This window comes from Chiloscyllium punctatum, chromosome 18, assembly GCF_047496795.1.
Source record: "Chiloscyllium punctatum isolate Juve2018m chromosome 18, sChiPun1.3, whole genome shotgun sequence".
NCBI lineage: Eukaryota > Metazoa > Chordata > Chondrichthyes > Orectolobiformes > Hemiscylliidae > Chiloscyllium > Chiloscyllium punctatum.
The window spans coordinates 75,738,155-75,758,860 of NC_092756.1; the positions used below are offsets into that span (position 1 = coordinate 75,738,155).

Consider the following 20,706-nt stretch of genomic DNA (forward strand, 5'->3'; position numbering starts at 1 on the left):
GTGTTGTCACAGATCTGGGAGTGTGCTTGGCTGTCACACTCATTTGAGGTCAACTGATTCCAGTGGTCTACCAATATAGTGCCCTTGTGGCCTAATGGCTATGGCACTGGCCTCTGAAATCAGGGATTTCATTTTTAAGCCTGGTCTTTGCAGTGGCTGATTTTCATTCCATGTCAACTTCATCTCAATCCGAATTGACTGGATTTTTGAACTACTCTGTTAAAAATCATTGTGCCTGTGTTGAGATTATGGCAAATGCTGTTTAGTAGAAACTTATACAAGATAATTCTGGGATTTGGGAGATCTTGGGGTGAATTGTCTGAAAGATACAGCACAGCCACAATTGGCTGAATGCCCACTAAGATCCTGTTGAATTGTCCTCAATGCAGCTTTTCGCAACATCTCCACTTCCACCTTCCCCAGTAACTGCAAATATCTTGAAAGTGCTGCACACAATAACATTGAGCCCTTTGCTATTTTCCTGTCTGCTCCATTTTCCTCAGACTTGAGTTGTGCAAAGTTGGAGTTTGGTTGATTTCTCATCTGTCCGTTTGGGGAGAAATGGGATCAATTTATCAAGCAGCCAACGATTTAGCATGAGATGGAAGCGGTAAGAACCAATTCATGAGAGTACAACACACAGAACCACACACTCTGAGAGGTCAGGGTGCAGTATTTAAAGGCTGCCATTGCAGGCCTGTATGTGGGGCCCCAGTGGCCTAATGGATAAGGCACTGGTCTCCTAAGCCAGGGATTGTGGGTTCAAGCCCCATCTGGGGTTTCTGATTCTTGATTATGTGTCCCTACTCTTTCATCCACTTTGAAAACATCCCTACATCTGCCTTTAGTTGATGGGATGTGGTGTCCCATGTGACCTTGCACAGATCTTTTGGGGATCTGCAGAATTCCCTGAAAGAGACAGGACAGTCACAATGGCTGAAAACCTGCTGAGATTCTCCTGGGGATGGCATGGTGGCTCAGTGGGTAGCACTGCTGCCTCACAGTGCCAGGGACCTGGCTTTGATTCCTCCCTTGGGTGTCTGTTTGCGTCGAGTTTGCGCATTCTCTCCATGGGGCACTCCGGGTGCTTTGGTTTCCTCCCACAGCCCAAAGATGTGCAGGTTCGGTGGATTGGCTTTGGGGAATGCAGGGTGAGAGGATAGGGGTTGGGCCTGGGTGGGATGCTCTTCAAAGGGTCAGTGTGGACGTGATGGGCTGAATGGCCTGCCCTCCTCACCCTTGGGCTTTTATAAACAATTCTGGAGCATGAGCAGCCTGATTAGAGTAAACAGCCAAGGTCTTTTCCCTGGGGTGGGGGAGTCCAGAACTAGAGGGCTTAGGTTTAGAGTGAGAGGGAAAAGATATAAAGGAGACCTAAGGGGCAACTTTTTCAGGCAGAGGGTGGTGTGTGTGTGTGGAATGAGCTGCCAGAGGAAGTGGTGGAGGCTGGTACGATTACATTTTTTAAAAGGCATCTGGATGGGTACATGAATACGAAAGTTTTGGAGGAACTAGATTGGGTCGGGATATCTGTTCGGCATGGACGGGTTGGACCGAGGGTGTGTTTCTGTGCTGTACATCTCTATGACTCGATGACTGGAAGTGTCAGTCTGAGTAAATCCATTGTCTAGCTCCTGGCAATGTGACCCCATTGGATGATGTGAACCCAGCTCATGACCCCTTTGGCCAAAGCTACAGAACATTCTGGAAGGTCAGGGAAAAGAAGGATATGAACACACACCTGGATGCCAGTCCCTGAGCAAAGCCTTGACTGGGATCTGCAGCAGAGCTCTGACCATCTGCTCCAAACTTGTTCATAAAAGCCCTCGAGTGAGGGGGACAAGCCATTCAGTCCAGCAAGTCCACACTCAGACTCTGAAGAGCATCCCATCCAGGCCCAATCCCTATCCTCTCACCCTGCATTCCCCAAAACCAATCCACCGAACCTGCACATTTTGGACTGTGGGAGGAAACCAATGCACTCCGAGTACCCCATGGAGAGAATGTGCAAACTCGACACAAACAGACACCCAAGGGAGGAATCAAAGCCAGGTCCCTGACACTGTGAGTCACCATGCCAGCCCCAGGAGAATCTCAGCAGTTCTTTCCCCATTGTGACTCTGCTGTCTCTTTCAGGCAATTTCGACCCAATCCTGCAGATCCCCGACAACTTTGTGCAAGTTCATGTTGGACAGCACTTCCCATCAACCGAATGCAGACATGGGGATGTTGAAAATGTAGATTAGAAGTAAAGCTCAAAGAGAGCAACCTATGAAAGTTAGCTACTCAGGATAGGATTTAAACCCACAATCCGTGGCAGAGGAGCCCAATATCTTATCCATTAGGCCACTGGGGGTACATGTCAGTTATTAAACTGGCAGCCTTTTAATACTGCACCCTGATGGCTCATATTGTGTTTTTCTCAGTTTTATACTCTCACTAATTGTTTTTTACAACTTCCATCTTATGCTAAAGAATTGGCTGCTTGATAAATCAATCTCGCTTCCCATTTGTCCCCAAACGGACAGACAAGAAACCAACCAAACTCCAACATTGCACAACTCACATCTGAGGAAAATGGAGCAGACAGGAAAATAGCAAAGGGTTCAATGTTATTTTGTGCAGCTATTTCATGATTTTTTCAGTTAGCGGGGAGGAAGTAGGTGGAGATGTTGCAAAAAGTTGCATTGAGGACAAATGCTTTCTTTGGTTAGACCGCACTTGGAATACTGCGTCCAGTTCTGGTGGCCCTATTGCAGGAAAGATGCTGGTTGGAGGAAAGTATAGAGGGGATGTCAGAGCCGGGTTCTTTACACAGAGAGTTTTGAGAGCATGGAATGCGTTCCCAGCAGCAGTTCTGGAAGCAAGGTCACTGGGGACATTGAAGAAACTGCTGGACATGCATATGGTCACAGACATTTGAGGGTGCATACATGAGGATCAATGGTCAGCACAACATCGTGGGCTGAAGGGCCTGTTCGGTGCTGTACTGTTCTATGTTCTATGTTTTATGTTCTAAATCAACAGAATCTTAGCGGGCATTCAGCCCATTGTGGCTGTGCTATCTCATTCAGACAATTCTCCCCAAGGTCTCCCAAATCCTGGAATTACCTTGTGCACGTTTCTATTACACATCATTGTCCATAATCTCAACACAGGCACAGTGATTTTGAACAGAGTAGTTTGAAAATGCAGTCAATTTGGATCGTGATGAAGTTGGCATGGGACAAAAGTCAGTTACAAAGACCAAGCTTAAAACGTAAGCAGCCCAGAGGGGAATTAAACCCACAATCCCACACTTAGGTGGACAGTGGTTTACCCAATATGCTACTAGGGCACACATAGCCTTTTGCAAGTGTAAAGTCTTGGCATCAAGCGAGTGTTACAGTCCAGCATGTTCCAACATCTCAGATGACATGTTGAGGGATACACTAAAGTTTCGGACAGCTGCTGCCAAGGTGTAACAGGGAAACAACACAGTCTCAGGTCTTTCTGACAAATTATCACATCGTTCTTTCAATTCTCAGACCCTCTTGGTGCCTGACAATGAACAGTGATCGGTTCCTGCTCAAGTAGAAAATGCCTTTTTGTTCACAACGATACAGAAGCTTTGAGAAATGTCAACATTCCAATGTTTTGTTGGTTCTTATCTCTCTGCATAGACTGTACACAACTGATTTAGAATAAAGGAAAGCATCCCAAACACCTTCTTCACTATCCTATCGATCTGCGACTCTACTTTCAAGGAGCTATGAACCTGCACTCTCAGGTCTGTTGTACAGCAACACTCCCTGGGACATTACCATTAAGTGTATAAGTCTTGATCACATTTGCATTAACAAAATGCAGCACCTCACACTTATCCAAATTCGACTCCATCTGCCACTTCTCAGTCCATTGGTCAATCTGATCAAGATCCCACTGTAATCCAAGGTAACCTCTTTGCTGTCCACTACACCTCCAATCCTGGTGTCATCAGCTAACTTACTAACTATACCTCTTATGCTCACATCAAAATCATTTCTATAAATGATGAAAAGTCGTGGACCCAGCACCAATCCTTGTGGCACTCCACTGGTCACAGGCCTCCAGTCTGAGAAACAACCCTCCACCACCACCCTCAGTCTTCGACCTTTGAGCCAATTCTGTCTCCAAATGGCTGGTTCTCCCTGTATTCCATGAGATCAAACTTGCTCCTCAGTCTCCCATGGGGAACCTTGTTGAATGCCTTACTGACGTCCATATAGATCATATCTGCTACTCTGCCCTTTCAATCCTCTTTGTTACTTCTTCAAAAAACTCAATCAAGTTTCCAAAGAAAAAGGAATGTTGACGACCCCTAATCAGTCCTTGCCTTTCCAAATACATGTACATCCTGTCCCTCAGGATTCCCTCCAACAACTTGCCCACCACCGAGGTCAGGCTCACTGGTCTATAGTTCCCTGGCTTGTCCTTACCACCCTTCTTAAACAGTGGCACCACATTAGCCAACCTCCAGTCTTCCGATACCTCACCTGTGACTATCGATGACACAAATATCTCAGTAAGAGGCCCAGCAATCACTTCCCGAGCTTCCCACAGAGTTTTAGGGTACACCTGATCAGGTCCTGGGGATTTATCCACTTCTATGCATTTCAAGACATCCAGCGCTTCCGCCTCTGCAATATGGACATTTTTCAAGTTGTCACCATCTATTTCCCTCCAGTCTATATCTTCCATGTCCTTCTCCACAGTAAACACTGATGCAAAATACTCTATTAGTATCTCCCCCATCTCCTGTGGCTCCACCCAAATGCCACCTTGCTGATATTTTGGGGAGTTTAGATCAGAGTGGTGCTGGAAAAGAACAGCAGGTCAGGCAGCATCCGAGGAGCAGGAAAATCGACATTTCGGGCAAAAGCCCATGCTTCCTTCTTTTTCTTCACCAAACCCTCAATTTCTTTAGTCATCCAGCATTCCCTATACCTACCAGCCTTTCCTTTCACCCTGACAGGAATATACTTTCTCTGGACTCTCGTTATCTCATTTCTGAAGGTTTCCCATTTTCCAGCCGTCCCTTTACCTGCGAACATCTGCCCCAGTGAGCTTTGAAAGTTCCTGCCTAATACCGTCAAAATGAGCCTTTCTCCAATTTTGAACTTCAACTTAAAGATCTGATCTACCCTTTTCCATCACTACTTTAAAACTAATAGAATTACGGTCGCTGGCCCCAAAGTGCTCCCCCACTGACACCTCAGTCACCTGCCCTGCCTTATTTCCCAAGAGTAGGTCAAGTTTTGCACCTTCTCTAGTAGGTCCATCCACATACTGAATCAGGAAATGTTCTTGTACACACTTAACAAATTCCTCTCCATCCAAACCCTTAACACTGGCAATCCCAGTGTATGTTTGGAAGGTTAAAATCCCCTCCCATAATCACCCTGTTATGCTTAGAGATAACTGAGATGGCCTAACAAATTTGTTTCTTAATTTCCCTCTGACTATTATGGGATGTATAATACAGTCCCAATAAAAACACCACTCCCCCTTCTCTCTTGCCTCCCTTTCTATCCTTCCTGTAGCATTTGTATCCTGGAACATTAAGCTGCCAGTCCTGCCCATCCCTGAGCCATGTTTCTGTAATTACTATGATATCCCAGTCCCATGTTCCTAACCATACCCTGAGTTCATCTGCCTTCCCTGTTAGGCCTCTTGCATTGAAATATATCCAGTTTAATTTATCAGTCCTTCCTTATTCTCTGCTTTGTCCCTACCTGCCCTGACTGTTTGACTCACTTCTGTTCTCAACTGTACCAGTCTCAGATTGATCTCTTTCCTCACTATCTCCCTGGCTCCCACCCCCCTCATGTTACTAGTTTAAATCCTCCTGAGCAGCTTGAGCAAATCTCCCTGCAAGTATATTAGTCCCCTTCCAATTTAGGTGCGATCCGTCCTTCTTGTACAGATCACTTCTACCCCAAAACAGCTTCCAATGTTCCAAAAGTGTGAATCCTTCTCCCATACACCAGCTCCTCAGCCATACATTCATCTGCTCTATCCTCCTATTCCTGCCCTCACTAGCTCGTAGCACCGGGAGTAATCCAGATATTACTACTCTCAAGGGCCTCCTTTTTAAATTCCCACCTAACTCTCTGTAATCTCCCTTCAGAATCTCAACCTTTTCTCTTCCAATGCCATTGGTTCCAATGTATACACTGACTTCTTGCTGGCCCCTCTCCACCGTGAGAACATTCTGCACCCTTTGTGAGATATCCTTGATCCTGGCACCAGGGAGGCAACACACCATTCTGCTTTTTCGCTGCTGGCTGCACACACATCTGTCTGTGACTTGGACTAGAGAGTCCCCGAACACAATTGATCCCTTGGAACCCGACGTACCTCTCATTGCATTAGAGCCAGTCTCAATACCAGACACTTGGCTGTTCGTGCAACGTTCCCCTGAGAATCCATCACTCCCGACATTTTCCAAAACAGCATATTTGTTTGAAATGGGGCTAACCACAGAAGAATCCTGCATTACCTGCCTACCTCTCTTACCTTTCCTGGCGTTAACCCATCAATGTGACTATCTGAGACATTCCCCCTTCCTATAACTGCCATCCATCACATCCCCTTGCTTTTGTGAATACCTCACGGTCTCTAACTGTCTCTCCAACCAATCCATTTGATCTGATTTCTCCAACCAACAGCGTTTATTGCAGACATAATCCTCAGTAACTGGTAAAATCTCCCTAAAACTCCCACATCCGACAAGAAGAGCATATCACTCTCCTAAAGCCATTTTTGTTTCTTTCAATCTACAGACCCAGAAAATAGCACTGTCTTATTCCTCTACCAAACACTGCTCCAGGTGAAATTAATACTTATGGCTTATATTTTAAGTTTAATCAAGAGACATGGCTCAATAAAACATATAATCAAGAAAGAACCCACTCTACCCACCACTGCAGACTTACTGTAAGGCCACACGTAAAATATTCACTTGTCTATTTCTGTGCTGTGACCTCCCCCAAACAGGTTCCTCCAGGATTAGTTGTGAATTTCACTGTTTGTTAATTTTCCCAGACACACTCCGAGCAGACTGGTACTAGTTCCAAAGTGGAATGTATAAAATACTCCATTGACTGACTGCCTGCATTGACTGCCTGCAGATTGTGCAAATACAAATTCATCCCGAAGACCTATGTGTGTGTACACGCGTGCATGAGAGAGAGAGTGAGTGACTATGTGCATGTGAGTGTGAGTGTGAAGAAGTATAAGCCTGTGAGCATGTGTTTATGGATGTGAGTGTGGGTGTATGTGTCTGTGTGTGTGTGTGTGTGTGTGTGTGTGTCTGTGTGTGTGTGTCTGTGTGTGTCTGTGTGTGTGTGTCTGTGTGTGTGTCTGTCTTTGAGAGAGTGTACAGTGTAGTGGGGTCCCCTGTAGTGTGCCATGAGCCCAAGTTCCCAGTTGAGACCATCCCCATGTGGACCGAACTTGGCTATCAGCCTCTGCTCAGCCACTTTGTGTCGTTGTGCATCCCGAAGTCTCCCTTGGAGGATGGTCACCCGAAGATCTGAGGGTGAATGTCCCTGACTGCTGAAGTGTTCCCTGACTGGGAAGGGACATCCGTGTCTGGTGATTCTTGCGCAGTGTCCATTCATCAGTTCTCATAGCGCCTGCTCGGTCTCGCCAATGTACCATGCCTCAGGGCAACCTTGCCTGCAGCGTATGTGATAGACAACATTGCCTGAGTCACATGAGTACCTGCTGCATTCATGGTGGGTGTTGTCCCCATGTGTAATGGTGGTATCCATGGCGACACTCTGACATGTCTTGCAGTGGTTCCCATGACAGTGTTGTATTGGTGTTGTGGTCGATGTTGTCCTGAAGGCCGGGCAGTTTGCTGTGAACAATGGTCTGTTTAAGGTTTGGTGGCTGTTTAAAGGTGAGAAGTGGAGGGGTGGGGAAGGTCTTGGCGAGGTGCTTATCCTCTTTGATAATGTGTTGCAGGCTGTGGAGGACATGATATAGTTTTTCCACTCCTGGGCAGTACTGGAAAATGAAAGGTTCCCTATCGGTTGTATCCTGTGTCTATCTCCTGAGGAGGTCATTATGGTTATTCGCAGTGGCATGTCAGACCTGGTGATTGATGGGTTGAGTTTTGTACCCTGTTCTTATGAGGGTGTCTTTCAGCATCTTCAGGTGTCCGTCACGTTCCTCCTCATCTGAACAGATCTTGTGTATGTGTCGGGCTTGTCAGTGGGTTATGGCTGTTTTAATATGTTTAGGGGGTGGAAACTGAAAAAGTGCAGCATCATGAGGTATTCCATGGGTTTATGGTAGAGTGAGGTATTGAGGTGCCTGTCCTTGATGGAGGGGCATGTGTCCAAGAATGAGACAGATACTAAAGAGTAGTCCATGGTAAGTCTGAGTGTGGGTTGCCATTTGTTGATCTCACTGTGTCGTTGCTTCAGTGACTCCTCGCAGTAGGTCCAGAGGAAGAGAATGTTGTCAAAACATCTGGTGTATCGTTTTGGTTGGAGGTTCCTGGGCAGCAAAGTCATCTTGTTCAAACTTGGACATGAAAATATTGGCATATTGGTGAGGAAGTTAAAATGCACAAAGAGGGGTCAGTTCCATGCTTTGCTTCTCTTTTAGGACACATTGGGGACTCAAGGGTTAAACGTTCCACGACCAAAGTCCTTACTGCAGTATCAACGGAAAGCCTGTCCTCTTACAATACAGACAGAACATCTCAGTCAGGGGGGAGGCTGACTGTATCTCAGAAATAGAGCCGAGTGGAGCCACACATGGGGATTCCCCCTGTAGTCCTGGACAGAGGGATTTGCCCTTTCCACACAAGACTGCTCGCCTTGACCACAACCCTGTTAAACTGCCTCCCACTCCCATTGTCTTCCTTCCCCTCCATATTACCATAGGGATGTGAATCCCCCATTTCCAGCCGGCAAACCCCTTCTGTTATCATCTCTTCACATCAACACATCACCGTGAAGAATATGATAATGAGCTTCTGTAATCTATTCACACGTTAGCACAGGACATCGCTGTTCATCGGGCTTTGTAAATTGATAATTACCTGCTTTAAACTATGTTTAATCCAATCGCCCATGTGACTGATAACCCTTTTGTTTAATTCCTATAAAAGATACTGTCTCTGTGTGTAGGGCAGAGATTCATGGAGAAGTGTCATTCCAAGGAGACTCATGGCGACCTTTGGGGACATTTTGAATCTCTCGCCAACTGTCCGATAATGAAGTATATCCCATTGTACAGAAACCTGTGTCGTCCGGATTTGTGGAACAAAGTGGACCGGCACGAGGGGTCACAGTTTGAAGATATTGGGAGAAAGGTATAGAGGGAATGTCAGAGGAAGGTTCTTTATGCAGAGAGTTGTGGATGCATGGAATGCGTTGCCAGTGGTGGTGGTGGAAGCAGAGTCATTCGGGACATTGAAGCGACTGCTGGACATGCACATGGATAGCAGTGAATTGAGGGGTGTGGAGGTGAAGTTATTTTATTTTACATTAGGATTAATCCTCGGCACAACATTGTGGGCCAAAGAGCTTATTCTGTGCCATACTTTTCTATGTTCTCTGTTCTAAAATATACATCAACAACAGTACTCCGTTAAAAATCACTGTGCCTCCGTTGAGCTTATGCAAATGATGTGTAATAGAAACTTGCACAAGGTAATTCCGGAATTGGGGCGATCTTGGGGTGAATTGTCTGAAAGAGACAGCACAGCCACAATGGGCTGAATGCCTGCTATGATTCTATTGATTTGTCCTCAATGCAGCTTTTTGCAACATCTCCACTTCCTCCTTCCCAACTAACTGCAAATATCTTGAAAGTGCTGCACAAAATAACATTGAGCCCTTTTCCTTCTGCTCCATTTGCCTCAAACTGTAGGTTTGCAAAGTTGGAGTTGAGTTGATTTCTCGACTTGGAGAAAGTGAGCACGACAGATGTGAGAGATCAGAGTCAAACTGTGTGGTGCTGGAAAAGTACAGCTGGTCAGGTGGCATCCGAGGAGCAGGGGAGTCAATGTTTCGAGTATAAGCTCTTCAGGCCTATGCTCGAAATGTCGACTCTCCTGCTCCTCGGACGCTGTCTGACCGGCTGTGATTTCTCAAATGTCCGTTTGGGGCCAAATGGGAGGCGAGATCAATTTATCAAGCAGCCGACAATTTAGCATGAGATGGAAGGGGTAAAAAAAACAACCAGGAAGGATATAAATCTCTGAAAAACACACTATGAGAGGACTCGGAGCAGTATGTAAAGGCTGCAATCTTTCACCCCCCCACCCCCGCCCCCCCCCCCAATGCAGCCCCATTGGCCTAGTGGATAAAGCACTGGTTCCTTTAGCCAGGAGTTGTGGGTTCAAGTCCCAGTTTGATTTCTCATTTCCCTGAGAAAAATCCCCAGGACTGTATTGGGTTGGTGGAAAATTGTGTCAAAAAAATTCAGGATTTTGAGGGTATGCAGGATATGGGGGTGAATTCCCAGAAAGAGACAGCACAGTCACAATGGCTGAAAACCTGACACTTCTCCAATATACAACCCTCAGTCTGGTTGGAACTGGTTCTTCTTGAACCTTTGTAGCTCTTTGATCTGAGTTGCACTGTTCTCTGGAGCTGATAGCTGCTGTTTAATTTAGTTTGGCCAATTTTCTGTCAGGTCAAATTTCTCCAGCTGAGGATCAATTGAGAATGCCTGATTTTGTTGCCATGGACACGTGACCACACAGGATTGAGATCAGCTGCACAGTGAAGTTTTCAACAAAATCAAAACCCCAAATAAGACTTGAGCCCACAATCTCTGGTTTAGGAAGTTAGTGCCATACCCATGAGGTCACTGGGGCTCCAACAGATAGAGCTACCAATCTCTGGACAAAGCAGCTTCTGTTTTGGTTGTGTTGGTGTCAGTCTAAGCTATATTCTGTCAACATTACCAGCTGAACCCCAGATGACCTGCATGTTTGGTATTTATGATAAGGTCCAATATGTCAATGGAAATGATTAAAATCTGGGGGTTCAAGGTTGGAACTGATGGGGCTGTGGCTATGCATTTGGGCCCTTACCTTTCTTAGTCAAGGTATTGAATACAATTGCAAGGAGGCTATGATGGAGATGTGAGGTAGTTAGGCCATCGTTGGAGTACTTGGAGTGCCACATCCACAGATTGGACAAACATTTGTGGGAAGGCAACTGCTGTGGCTGACTCACAGAGTTTACAGAGGGAGGTGGATGGGTTAAGGGAGTAGCCAAAAATGCAGCAAATGAAAGACAATGTGGGAATGTGTGAGGTCATACACTTTGGTAGGAAGAATAATGCAGCTGGTTATTATTTTTTAGATTAGATTAGATTGAGATAGATTCCCTACAGTGTGGAAACAGGCCCTTCGGCCCAGTTTCAATGGAGAAAGACAGCAGAATGTTACAGCACAGAGAGATATGAAATGTGTTTTTGCGGTCACGCTATTGATCTTCGCTGTGACCAACCTTCATGGTAATATTGGTGAGATGTTCTTGGTTTCTCTTTAGTTCTTGAGTCTGGTTAAGCCGATTATGATTTGCAGACCGTGGTGATGTCAAAACTGCTTCATCTTTACTTGCAAAGCAAATATTTTCATGCATCTTCCACCTTTAGGATCACTATTACCTTGGTCCGACTCATACCATTTAAAATATAAATTATTGAGTGTGGAATGAATTTATTTCACCTGCACTTTTTTCTGTTCAATGCCAACAGGACAGTATGGAAGTCTCGCAAGCTCAATGTTTGCACAGCCATCATTGAAGGAATGGTCCCAGAAAGACAAGAACAAATGAGGGATATGGGCCAAATGCTGCCTTCTGGGACTAGATTAATTGAGGCGATCTGGTTGGCATGGTCGAGTTGGACTGAAGGGTCTTGACAAGTCTATGACTCTGTAAATGTAAGCTTTCTTGAAGATTTTCACTCGTGTTACAGAGCCTTTTTAAATGACTATCACAATTTTTAAAATATATTTTTATTGAAAAAATGTATTTTTTAAAATTACAACAAATACAAAACAATACAAATCAAAACAATTCAAAAAAACACAAGAAAGATGTAAAAAAAATTCCAACCCGCCCTCAGTTTTGTTGTGTACCATACTTGTGAGAAAATCCAAGGGGATGTGCTCCATAACAATCTTCCGCCAACCCAACAGGCCCAGGGGGGTTTTCATATAACCAACCTAACAAGATATTCTTTCTTGCACAAAATATGAGGATATTGAGATGTTTTTCGTCTGCTCATCTGCAGGGAGCACACTGGGCAGGCCCAGAAGAAGAGAGATTGGGTCCTTCTCCACCCTTACACTCAAAATCCACTCCATTGCACCCACCACAGCACTCCAGTATGTTTGAAGCTTCCCACAGGACCAGAGACAATGGGGAAGAGTGCCTGTACCGACCTTGCACTTGAAACATGTTGAAGATACCAGTGGTTTAAATTTTGACAAACAGTCTGGGGCCAAGTGGGACCTGTGGAGAATCTTCAACTGTAAAACATGGGTCAAATTGCATACTGATACCTTGCCTCTGAGGAGACTTCAACACCGAGCTCTCTCTCCCAAACCCAACAGAGTCGATCGAACTCATCTGAGGGAGTACCCCCACCCCCCCTCCAAATGATAATATAAAGTGATGACAGAAAGTGTACTCTTCGCACTGAGCACCCTCCTCTCTATGTCGGATGTGTCGGGATTAGTCAAATGTGTTGTCTTTTTTTAAATAAAATCCCTAACTTCAGAAAAACGAAAGAGGTCCTTGTTTGATAGATCGTGTTTCCGTGCTAACTGATCAAAGGACATCATTGTGTCTCCCTCAAACAAATCGTCTGCACAAGACACACCCCTAACTGTCCAATTTTTGGATCCTGAATCTATCATCCCCGGTTGAAAACCCGGCATACCCGGTGTAAGAAACGATGTCTTGCCAAGATTGCATTCCCTCTGGTGAATTGCCCTCCGTGCTTTAACTGTATCGATAACTATTGGGTTATGGCAATATTCCCTAACTGTCCTCATTTTGTCCAAACACAGCAAGTGAGTAAGGGGTCACAATAGCCTGGGAGGTTTCAATATCTAACCATATTGAAAGAGGGTCCCCACAAGCCCAATCACTCATGTAGGATAAAAGTGAGCTTAGTTGGTAGCTTTTAATGTCTGGGAGATCCACTCCCCCCAGTCTGTGAGACAATCGCAGTTTAGGTCATTTAATGAGGGGCCACTGACGATGTCAAATAAAGGGGCTGAACCAGCCGTTCAGTCTCCTGAATGTTTGCTTATCGAAAATCAGGGGGAGCATCCATACAGGGGATAGTAAACGAGGGAGAATATTCATCTTAATAAACACTATCCGACCCAACCACGAGACCAGAAGCGCCTCCATCTTTGAAGGTCTTGTTTGATTTTGTCAATTAATTGAACAAAATTGGCTTTGAACAGCCGATTCAGAACTGGAGTAATGAACATGCTCAAATACACAAAACCCCCCTGTGACCATTTAAATGGGAATCGATATTCACCCCCAAGACTTAACACTTTCATAAGACCACCCACAGGCATAGTCTCTGATTTTGAAAGATTAATCTTGTCCCCCAAAAAGGTGCCAAACACACAGATGCATGCTAACAGGCGAGGGACTGAAACTGCTGGATTTGACGAAAGAATGAGGACATCATCCACATACAATAAACTCTGATGTAAATTTGACCCCACGTCTGGAGCTGATATATTGGGATCCCTATGAATGCCCTCCACCAATGATTCAATCCTCACTGTAAAAAGCAGTGGGGAAAGGGAACAGACCTGCCGGCTGACCCCAAAAATGTTAAAATTGCTTGATCACACCCTGTTGGTGATGATTGCAGTGAGAGGGTCATTGCGGAGAACCTTTACCCATCTTATAAAAACTTCGCCCAAAACAAACCGCTCCAGAGTATAGAAAAGGTACGGCCTCTCAACTCGGTCAAGGGCCTTCTCTGTATCTAGAGAAATCACCAATCCCTATATTGACTGTTGTTGACACACTTGAATTACATTAAGCAGCCTCCTAACATTATTGAAGGATGTGCGGCCCTTTATGAAGCCCGTCTGGTCCTCTTTAACAATAGAAGGTAACACAGTCTCCAGCCTGAACACAAGGGTCTTGGAGAGGATTTTAAAGTCCACATTTTAGATTAAAATGGGCCTGTAAGAAGCACATTTCCCGGGACCTTCCTTTTTTAAGAATAAGCGAAATATTGGCCTCTCTCAGAGATGGCGGGAGACAAACATGGCTGTATGAGTCATTAAACATGTTAAACATCGGGCCTGACAATATGTTTATAAATTCCTTCTAGAATTCGCTGGGAAGTCCATCAGGACTGGGTGCCTTTCCACTCTGAAGCTGCTTCACAGCCTCCTGCACCTCTTGCTCTAATTAAGAGGCATTGAGAAAAGACTCTTGTTCAGGGGTCAAACCCAGGAGCTCCAGATCCTTGAACAAAGCCTCCATTTTGGCCCGCCCCCCTCCTCACAAACCTCAGATTGGTATAATTTAGAGTAAATTCTCTGAAATGACACATTTATCTTTTTGGAGTCACACGTTCGGTTCCCAGACCCTTTCCTAATCACTGTAATGGCTTGAGGGGTGCTCCTTTTCCAAGCGAGATATGGTAAGTATTTGCCAGGCCTGTCTCCATGATCATATAACCTTTGCTTTGCAAAATTAAGCTCATTCTTTGCTGTCTGTGTGAGCACGGAATTCAATGCAGACTGCAGCGCTGTAATCCTCTGTAACTTGACCAACGAGGGCCTGTCAAAGTAGGCCTTCTCAGCTGCCCTCAACCATGCTTCGAGGAGACATTGCTGCTCACCCTTCGTCCGCCTCCTACTGGCAGAATAGGAAATAACTGACCCACTGGCATAGGCTTTGGCAATTTCCAAAAGGAAGGATTGGCTACTAACCGAGTGTGAGTTAATGTCTAGGAAAGCCCAAAATTCCCGAGACAAATGCTCCACAAATGTATTATCCTTGAGGATAAAGGGATCCATTTGCCAGTGCCTTGGACCCACTGTAACGTCCTTAATCTTAACCAACAGGTACACTGGAGTGTGATCAGAGATGGTAATATTACCGATCGTACAAGGTGCCACCAAGTCCAGGGTTGCCACGGGGATTGGAAAAAAATCAATCCTGGTGTGACATCTGTGTGGATTGGGAAAAAAAACCGTAAAATCCCTGCCTGTAGGATGGAGACATCTCCAGATGTCCACCAACCCTCGCTCCACACACAGATCCACGAATTGTTTAGTTTGTGCAGAGGGGATCGGGTGTGGGGGGGCTTTGGGCAACCTCTGTACTGTGGGATACATGAGACAGTTAAAATCTCCCCCTATAATGATATGCCAGGACTCCAGACTGATCAATTTAGAAAAGAAAAAGTTGAGGGGATGCACTGGAGGACAATAAACATTTAAACACCATATTTTTCCCATTTATCAAGGCTATAAGGATTACAAACCTCCTGTGTGTGTGTCTTCAACACACTCCAGTAATTTAACTGGGAGATTCCTCCTCACCAATACAGCCACTCCCCTCCTTCTGGGATTAAATGATGTGAAGTAAACCTGATCAAAGCCATTCTGCTGTAGTTTCAAATGCTCCCTGTCATCCAAGTGCCTCTCCTGTAACAAAGGAATATCCACTTTCTCCTTTCTAAGACTCAAAAGTACCTTCTTCCTCTAAATTGGTGAGTGACTTCCCTTGATTCCTGAAGAAGGGCTGATGCCCGAAACGTCGATTCTCCTGTTCCTTGGATGCTGCCTGACTTGCTGTGCTTTTCCAGCAACACATTTTCAGCTCTGATCACCAGCATCTGCAGTCCTCACTTTCTCCTCGACTTCCCTTGATATTCCAGGTTCACCATTTAATCAAGTCATTAGCCATAACCTTCTGCAGTAACATTTAAATTCCAGAGAGGAGGAACTCGAACCACAAATCACTGAGCCTTAGTGTCATATGATCCATCAAATATAAAAACTACATAAACTGAAACCACTACATTTAACAAACCTCCAAAACTATCAAAGATTAAAAGCAATACAAACCACCATATAAAGTGCTAATGGCGCTGAATAGGGGAACTCACCTCCTGCCCAAAGGGGTCAACTACCCATCTCAAACTGCCCATGAGTGTATCACAGGGAAAGAGAGAGCCTCCAAAGTGGCCAAGAGCACTGGGAAATCAGAAGATTGGGAAGACGACAAAAACAAACAGAGGATAACAATGACATAGAAATAGGAAGGAGAGCATCAAATATGAAGGTAAGCTACCCAGTAATATTAGAAATGATTGTTAAAGTTTCTTTCAATACATAAGAAACAAACAAGAAACAAAAGTAGAAATTGGGCCTTTCCAACTTGATGCAGGAAGGCTCGTGAAGGGAGATAAGGAAATGGCTGAAGAACTTGGTAAATACTTTGTGTCAATCTTCACAGTGGAAGACATGAGTATTATCCTTACAATTAAGGAGAGTCGGGGACAGATTTGAATATGGTAGCCATTACAAAAGAGGGAGTGCTAGAAAAGCTAAAAGGTCTAAAAATTGATAAATCTCCCAGCCCCGGTGATCTACATCCTAGAGTTCTGAGGGAGGTGGCTGAGGAAATAGTCGAGGCTATTTTCAATCTTTCAAAAATCACTGGAGTCAGGGAAATTCCCAGATGATTGGAAAATCACTGTTGTAAACACCTTGTTCAAGAAAAGATCAAGATAACAGATGGAAAATTATAGGCCGGTTAGCCTAACCTCGGTTGTAGGTTAAATTCTAGGATCCATCATTAAGGATGAGATTTCTAAATTCTTGGAAGTGCAGGGTTGGATTCGAACAAGTCAGCATGGATTTAGTAAGGGGTGGTCATGCCTGACAAACCTATTAGAATTCTTTGAAGAGGTAACAAGTAGGTTAGACCAGGGAAACCCAGTGGATGTTATCTACCTAGATTTCCAAAATGCCTTTGATAAGGTGCCTCACGGGAGACTGCTGAGTAAGGTGAGGGTCCATGGTGTTCGAGGTGAGCTACTGGTATGGATTGGGGATTGGCTGTCTGACAGAAGGCAGAGAGTTGGGATAACAGGTTCTTTCTTGGAATGGCAGCTGGTGACAAGTGGTGTCCCGTAAGGTTCAGTGTTGGGACCGCAGCTGTTCACTTTATATATTAATTATCTGGATGAAGGGACTGGGGGAATTCTGGTGAAGTTCACCGATGATGCAAAGTTAGGCAGACAAGCAGGTCGTTCGAAGGAGGTGGGAGGCTGCAGAAAGATTTAGACAGTTTAGGAGAGTGGTCCAGGAAATGGCTGATGAAATTCAACCTGAGCAAATGCACTTGCACTTTGTGTACACACACGTACACATACTCACACATATATACACATACATATACACCCACACACACATATACACACACATACACACCCACACCCACACACTCACACATACACATATACACACACATACGCACATACACTCACATACAAACACGCGCGCGCACCCCCACACACACACCCACACACATATACACACATATACACATACACACACACATATACACATACACACACACATATACACACACACATATACACACATACGCACAAACACACATACCCACACACATACACACACACATATAAGTTTGTGTGATGAACTTGTACTTACAGAATTACATTTTATTTTACTCAAAAACTGTATGAATCATGTGAGATGCTGTAAATCTGTTTATTAGATTAGATTCATTCTGACCATTGTGGCACAGACAGCCTCACACAGGGGAGCTCACACCTTCAATACATCATCTGGGCCGACATGACACCAATTGTTAAAGTTCACTTAAGAATGTACCTTTTGATAAAAGTTTTGCAATTTACATATGAAAGAACGAAAACCAACCTGGCCATTCTAAAAGATGAGAGACTTCACAAACAATCCAGGTCTTTCTCAAGATACAATTTCAGTTGCATCACACTGTAAACATTTGCTATAAATTCTGTGTTTTGCAATCTTATTCTCCACAACCACCTGATGAAGGAGCAGTGCTCCGAAACCTAGTGCTTCCACATGTTCGACTCTAACCTGGTGTTGTGTGATTTTTAAATCTGTCATTCACCCATCTCCTGACGGTTGAGCATACATCTCAAGGCCAGGACAGCGGCCCTCCGCAGGGATACAAATCGACTCCTTCTTTGGTGGCTCCACGATGGATCTCTCTGATGACTGTTCCCGTTCATTGATTGGCTCATTGGGATCATTGCTGACATCTTGGACGAATTCCTGGCGTCAACTTGATTTTATTTTTTTTTATAGATTTTTTTATTAGAAATTTAACGTTTTTACAAGTTTACAAAAATAAACAAAACTCTCAAATACAAAAATTGATATACAATTAAATCAAATATACAATAGCCAAAATTTAACAAAAGGAAAAAAAATACTGAAAAATAAATCAAAAACAAACTCAACTTTCTATTAATCTAACCTACAACTAACCAGAGTGTATATTTAAGTCTCTTACATGCTCAGAATGTGTTAACATCAAATGTAATAAAACCCGTATTCACGCGGGATTCCTCTCCTAAGGGGCCCCGGACCAGCCAGGTTTGTAATCTCAATTGAATAAAAGCCCTTGTTAGGATAGCCGAAATATCTGTATTTATGAAATTCAAGAAGGGCTGCCATATTTTATAAAATAATTCGGTCTTTCGGTGCACCATATTTGTAAGGACGTCCAGGGGAATACATTCCATAATTAATCTGTTCCAATTTGAAAGTCCAGGGGGGGCCCTCAGCCACCAAGTTTCCCAAAATATTTTTCCAGAAAGAGAGAATAGAAACTAGTCTCTTCCCGTACATGTCCAGGGAGGGAGAGTTCGAAAAGCCCAAAAGGAGAGATACAGGGTCCACTTTAATTTCCGTTCCTAAAATTTCTGCCAGGGTGCTTGCTACTTTAGTCCAATATCTACGGATCTTATGACAGGTCCATCGGCATTGTACAAGAGTGCCCACCTCTATTTTACATTTGGGACACATTGGAGATGCTCCTGCTTTAAATTTTGCCAATCGAACCGGTGCTATATAGGCCCTATGAAGTATCTTCATCTGGATAGCCTGGGTTATGTTACAGATAGTAATTCTTCTAGCATTTTCCCAAATATCTTTCCACATTTCTATAGAGATTTAACATAGAACATAGAACATAGAAGAATACAGCGCAGTACAGGCCCTTCGGCCCTCGATGTTGCGTCGATCAAAGCCCACCTAACCTACACTAACCCACTATCCTCCATATACCTATCCAATGCCCGCTTAAATACCCATAAAGAGGGAGAGTCCACTACTGCTACTGGCAGGGCATTCCATGAACTTACGACTCGCTGAGTGAAGAACCTACCCCTAACATCAGTCCTATATCTACCCCCCCTTAATTTAAAGCTATGCCCCCTTGTAATAGCTGACTCCATACGTGGAAAAAGGTTCTCACTGTCAACCCTATCTAACCCCCGAATCATCTTGTACACCTCTATCAAGTCACCCCTAAACCTTCTTTTCTCCAATGAAAACAACCCCAAGTGCCTCAGCCTTTCCTCATAGGATCTTTCTACCATACCAGGCAACATCCTGGTAAACTTCCTCTGCACCCGTTCCAGTGCCTCCACATCCTTCCTATAGTATGGATACCAAAACTGCACACAATATTCCAGATGCGGCCGCACCAGAGTCTTATACAACTGCAGCATGACCTCAGGACTCCGGAACTCAATTCCTCTACCAATAAAAGCCAGTACGCCCTATGCCTTCTTCACTGCACTATTTACCTGGGTGGCAACTTTCAGAGATCTATGTACATGGACACCAAGATCCCTCTGCTCTTCCACACTACCAAGTAGTCTACCATTAGCCCAGTAATCCATCTTTTTATTACTCTTACCAAAGTGAATCACCTCACACTTAGCTACATTGAACTCCATTTGCCACCTTTCTGCCCAGCTCTGCAGCTTCTCTATATCCCGCTGTAACCTGCCATATCCTTCCTCACTGTCTACAACTCCTCCGACTTTCGTATCATCCGCAAACTTGCTCACGCAATCTTCTAACCCTTCCTCCAGGTCATTTATAAAAATGACAAACAGCAATGGTCCCAAAACAGATCCTTGCGGAACACCGCTAGTGACGGCACTCCAAGATGTACCTTTGCCATCAACTACTACCCTCTGTCTTCTTCCAGCCAGCCAATTCCTAATCCAAACCTCCAACTCACCCTCAATGCCATATCTCTGTATTTTCTGCAGGAGCCTACCATGGGGGACCTTATCAAACGCCTTACTAAAATCCATATATACCACATCTACCACTTTCCCCTCATCTACCTCCTTAGTCACCTTCTCAAAGAATTCAATAAGGTTTGTGAGGCACAACCTGCCCTTCACAAAACCATGCTGACTATCCTTGATCACATCATTCTTATCCAGATGTGCATAAATCCTATCCCTTACAATTCTCTCTAAGACTTTGCCCACAACAGAAGTGAGACTCACTGGCCTATAGTTACTAGGATTATCCCTACTCCCCTTCTTGAACAAGGGAACCACGTTTGCTAGCCTCCAGTCCTCTGGCACTACTCCTGTAGA

General features: G+C 44.5%; 1 non-coding gene across 1 annotated transcript; it reads left to right on the forward strand.

Moving 5' to 3' along the window:
* The first annotated feature begins 708 nt into the window (after positions 1–708).
* Positions 709–781, forward strand: trnar-ccu (transfer RNA arginine (anticodon CCU)). Its single transcript has one exon. It is a non-coding gene; the product is annotated as a tRNA-Arg (tRNA).
* The last annotated feature ends 19,925 nt before the right edge of the window (positions 782–20,706 follow it).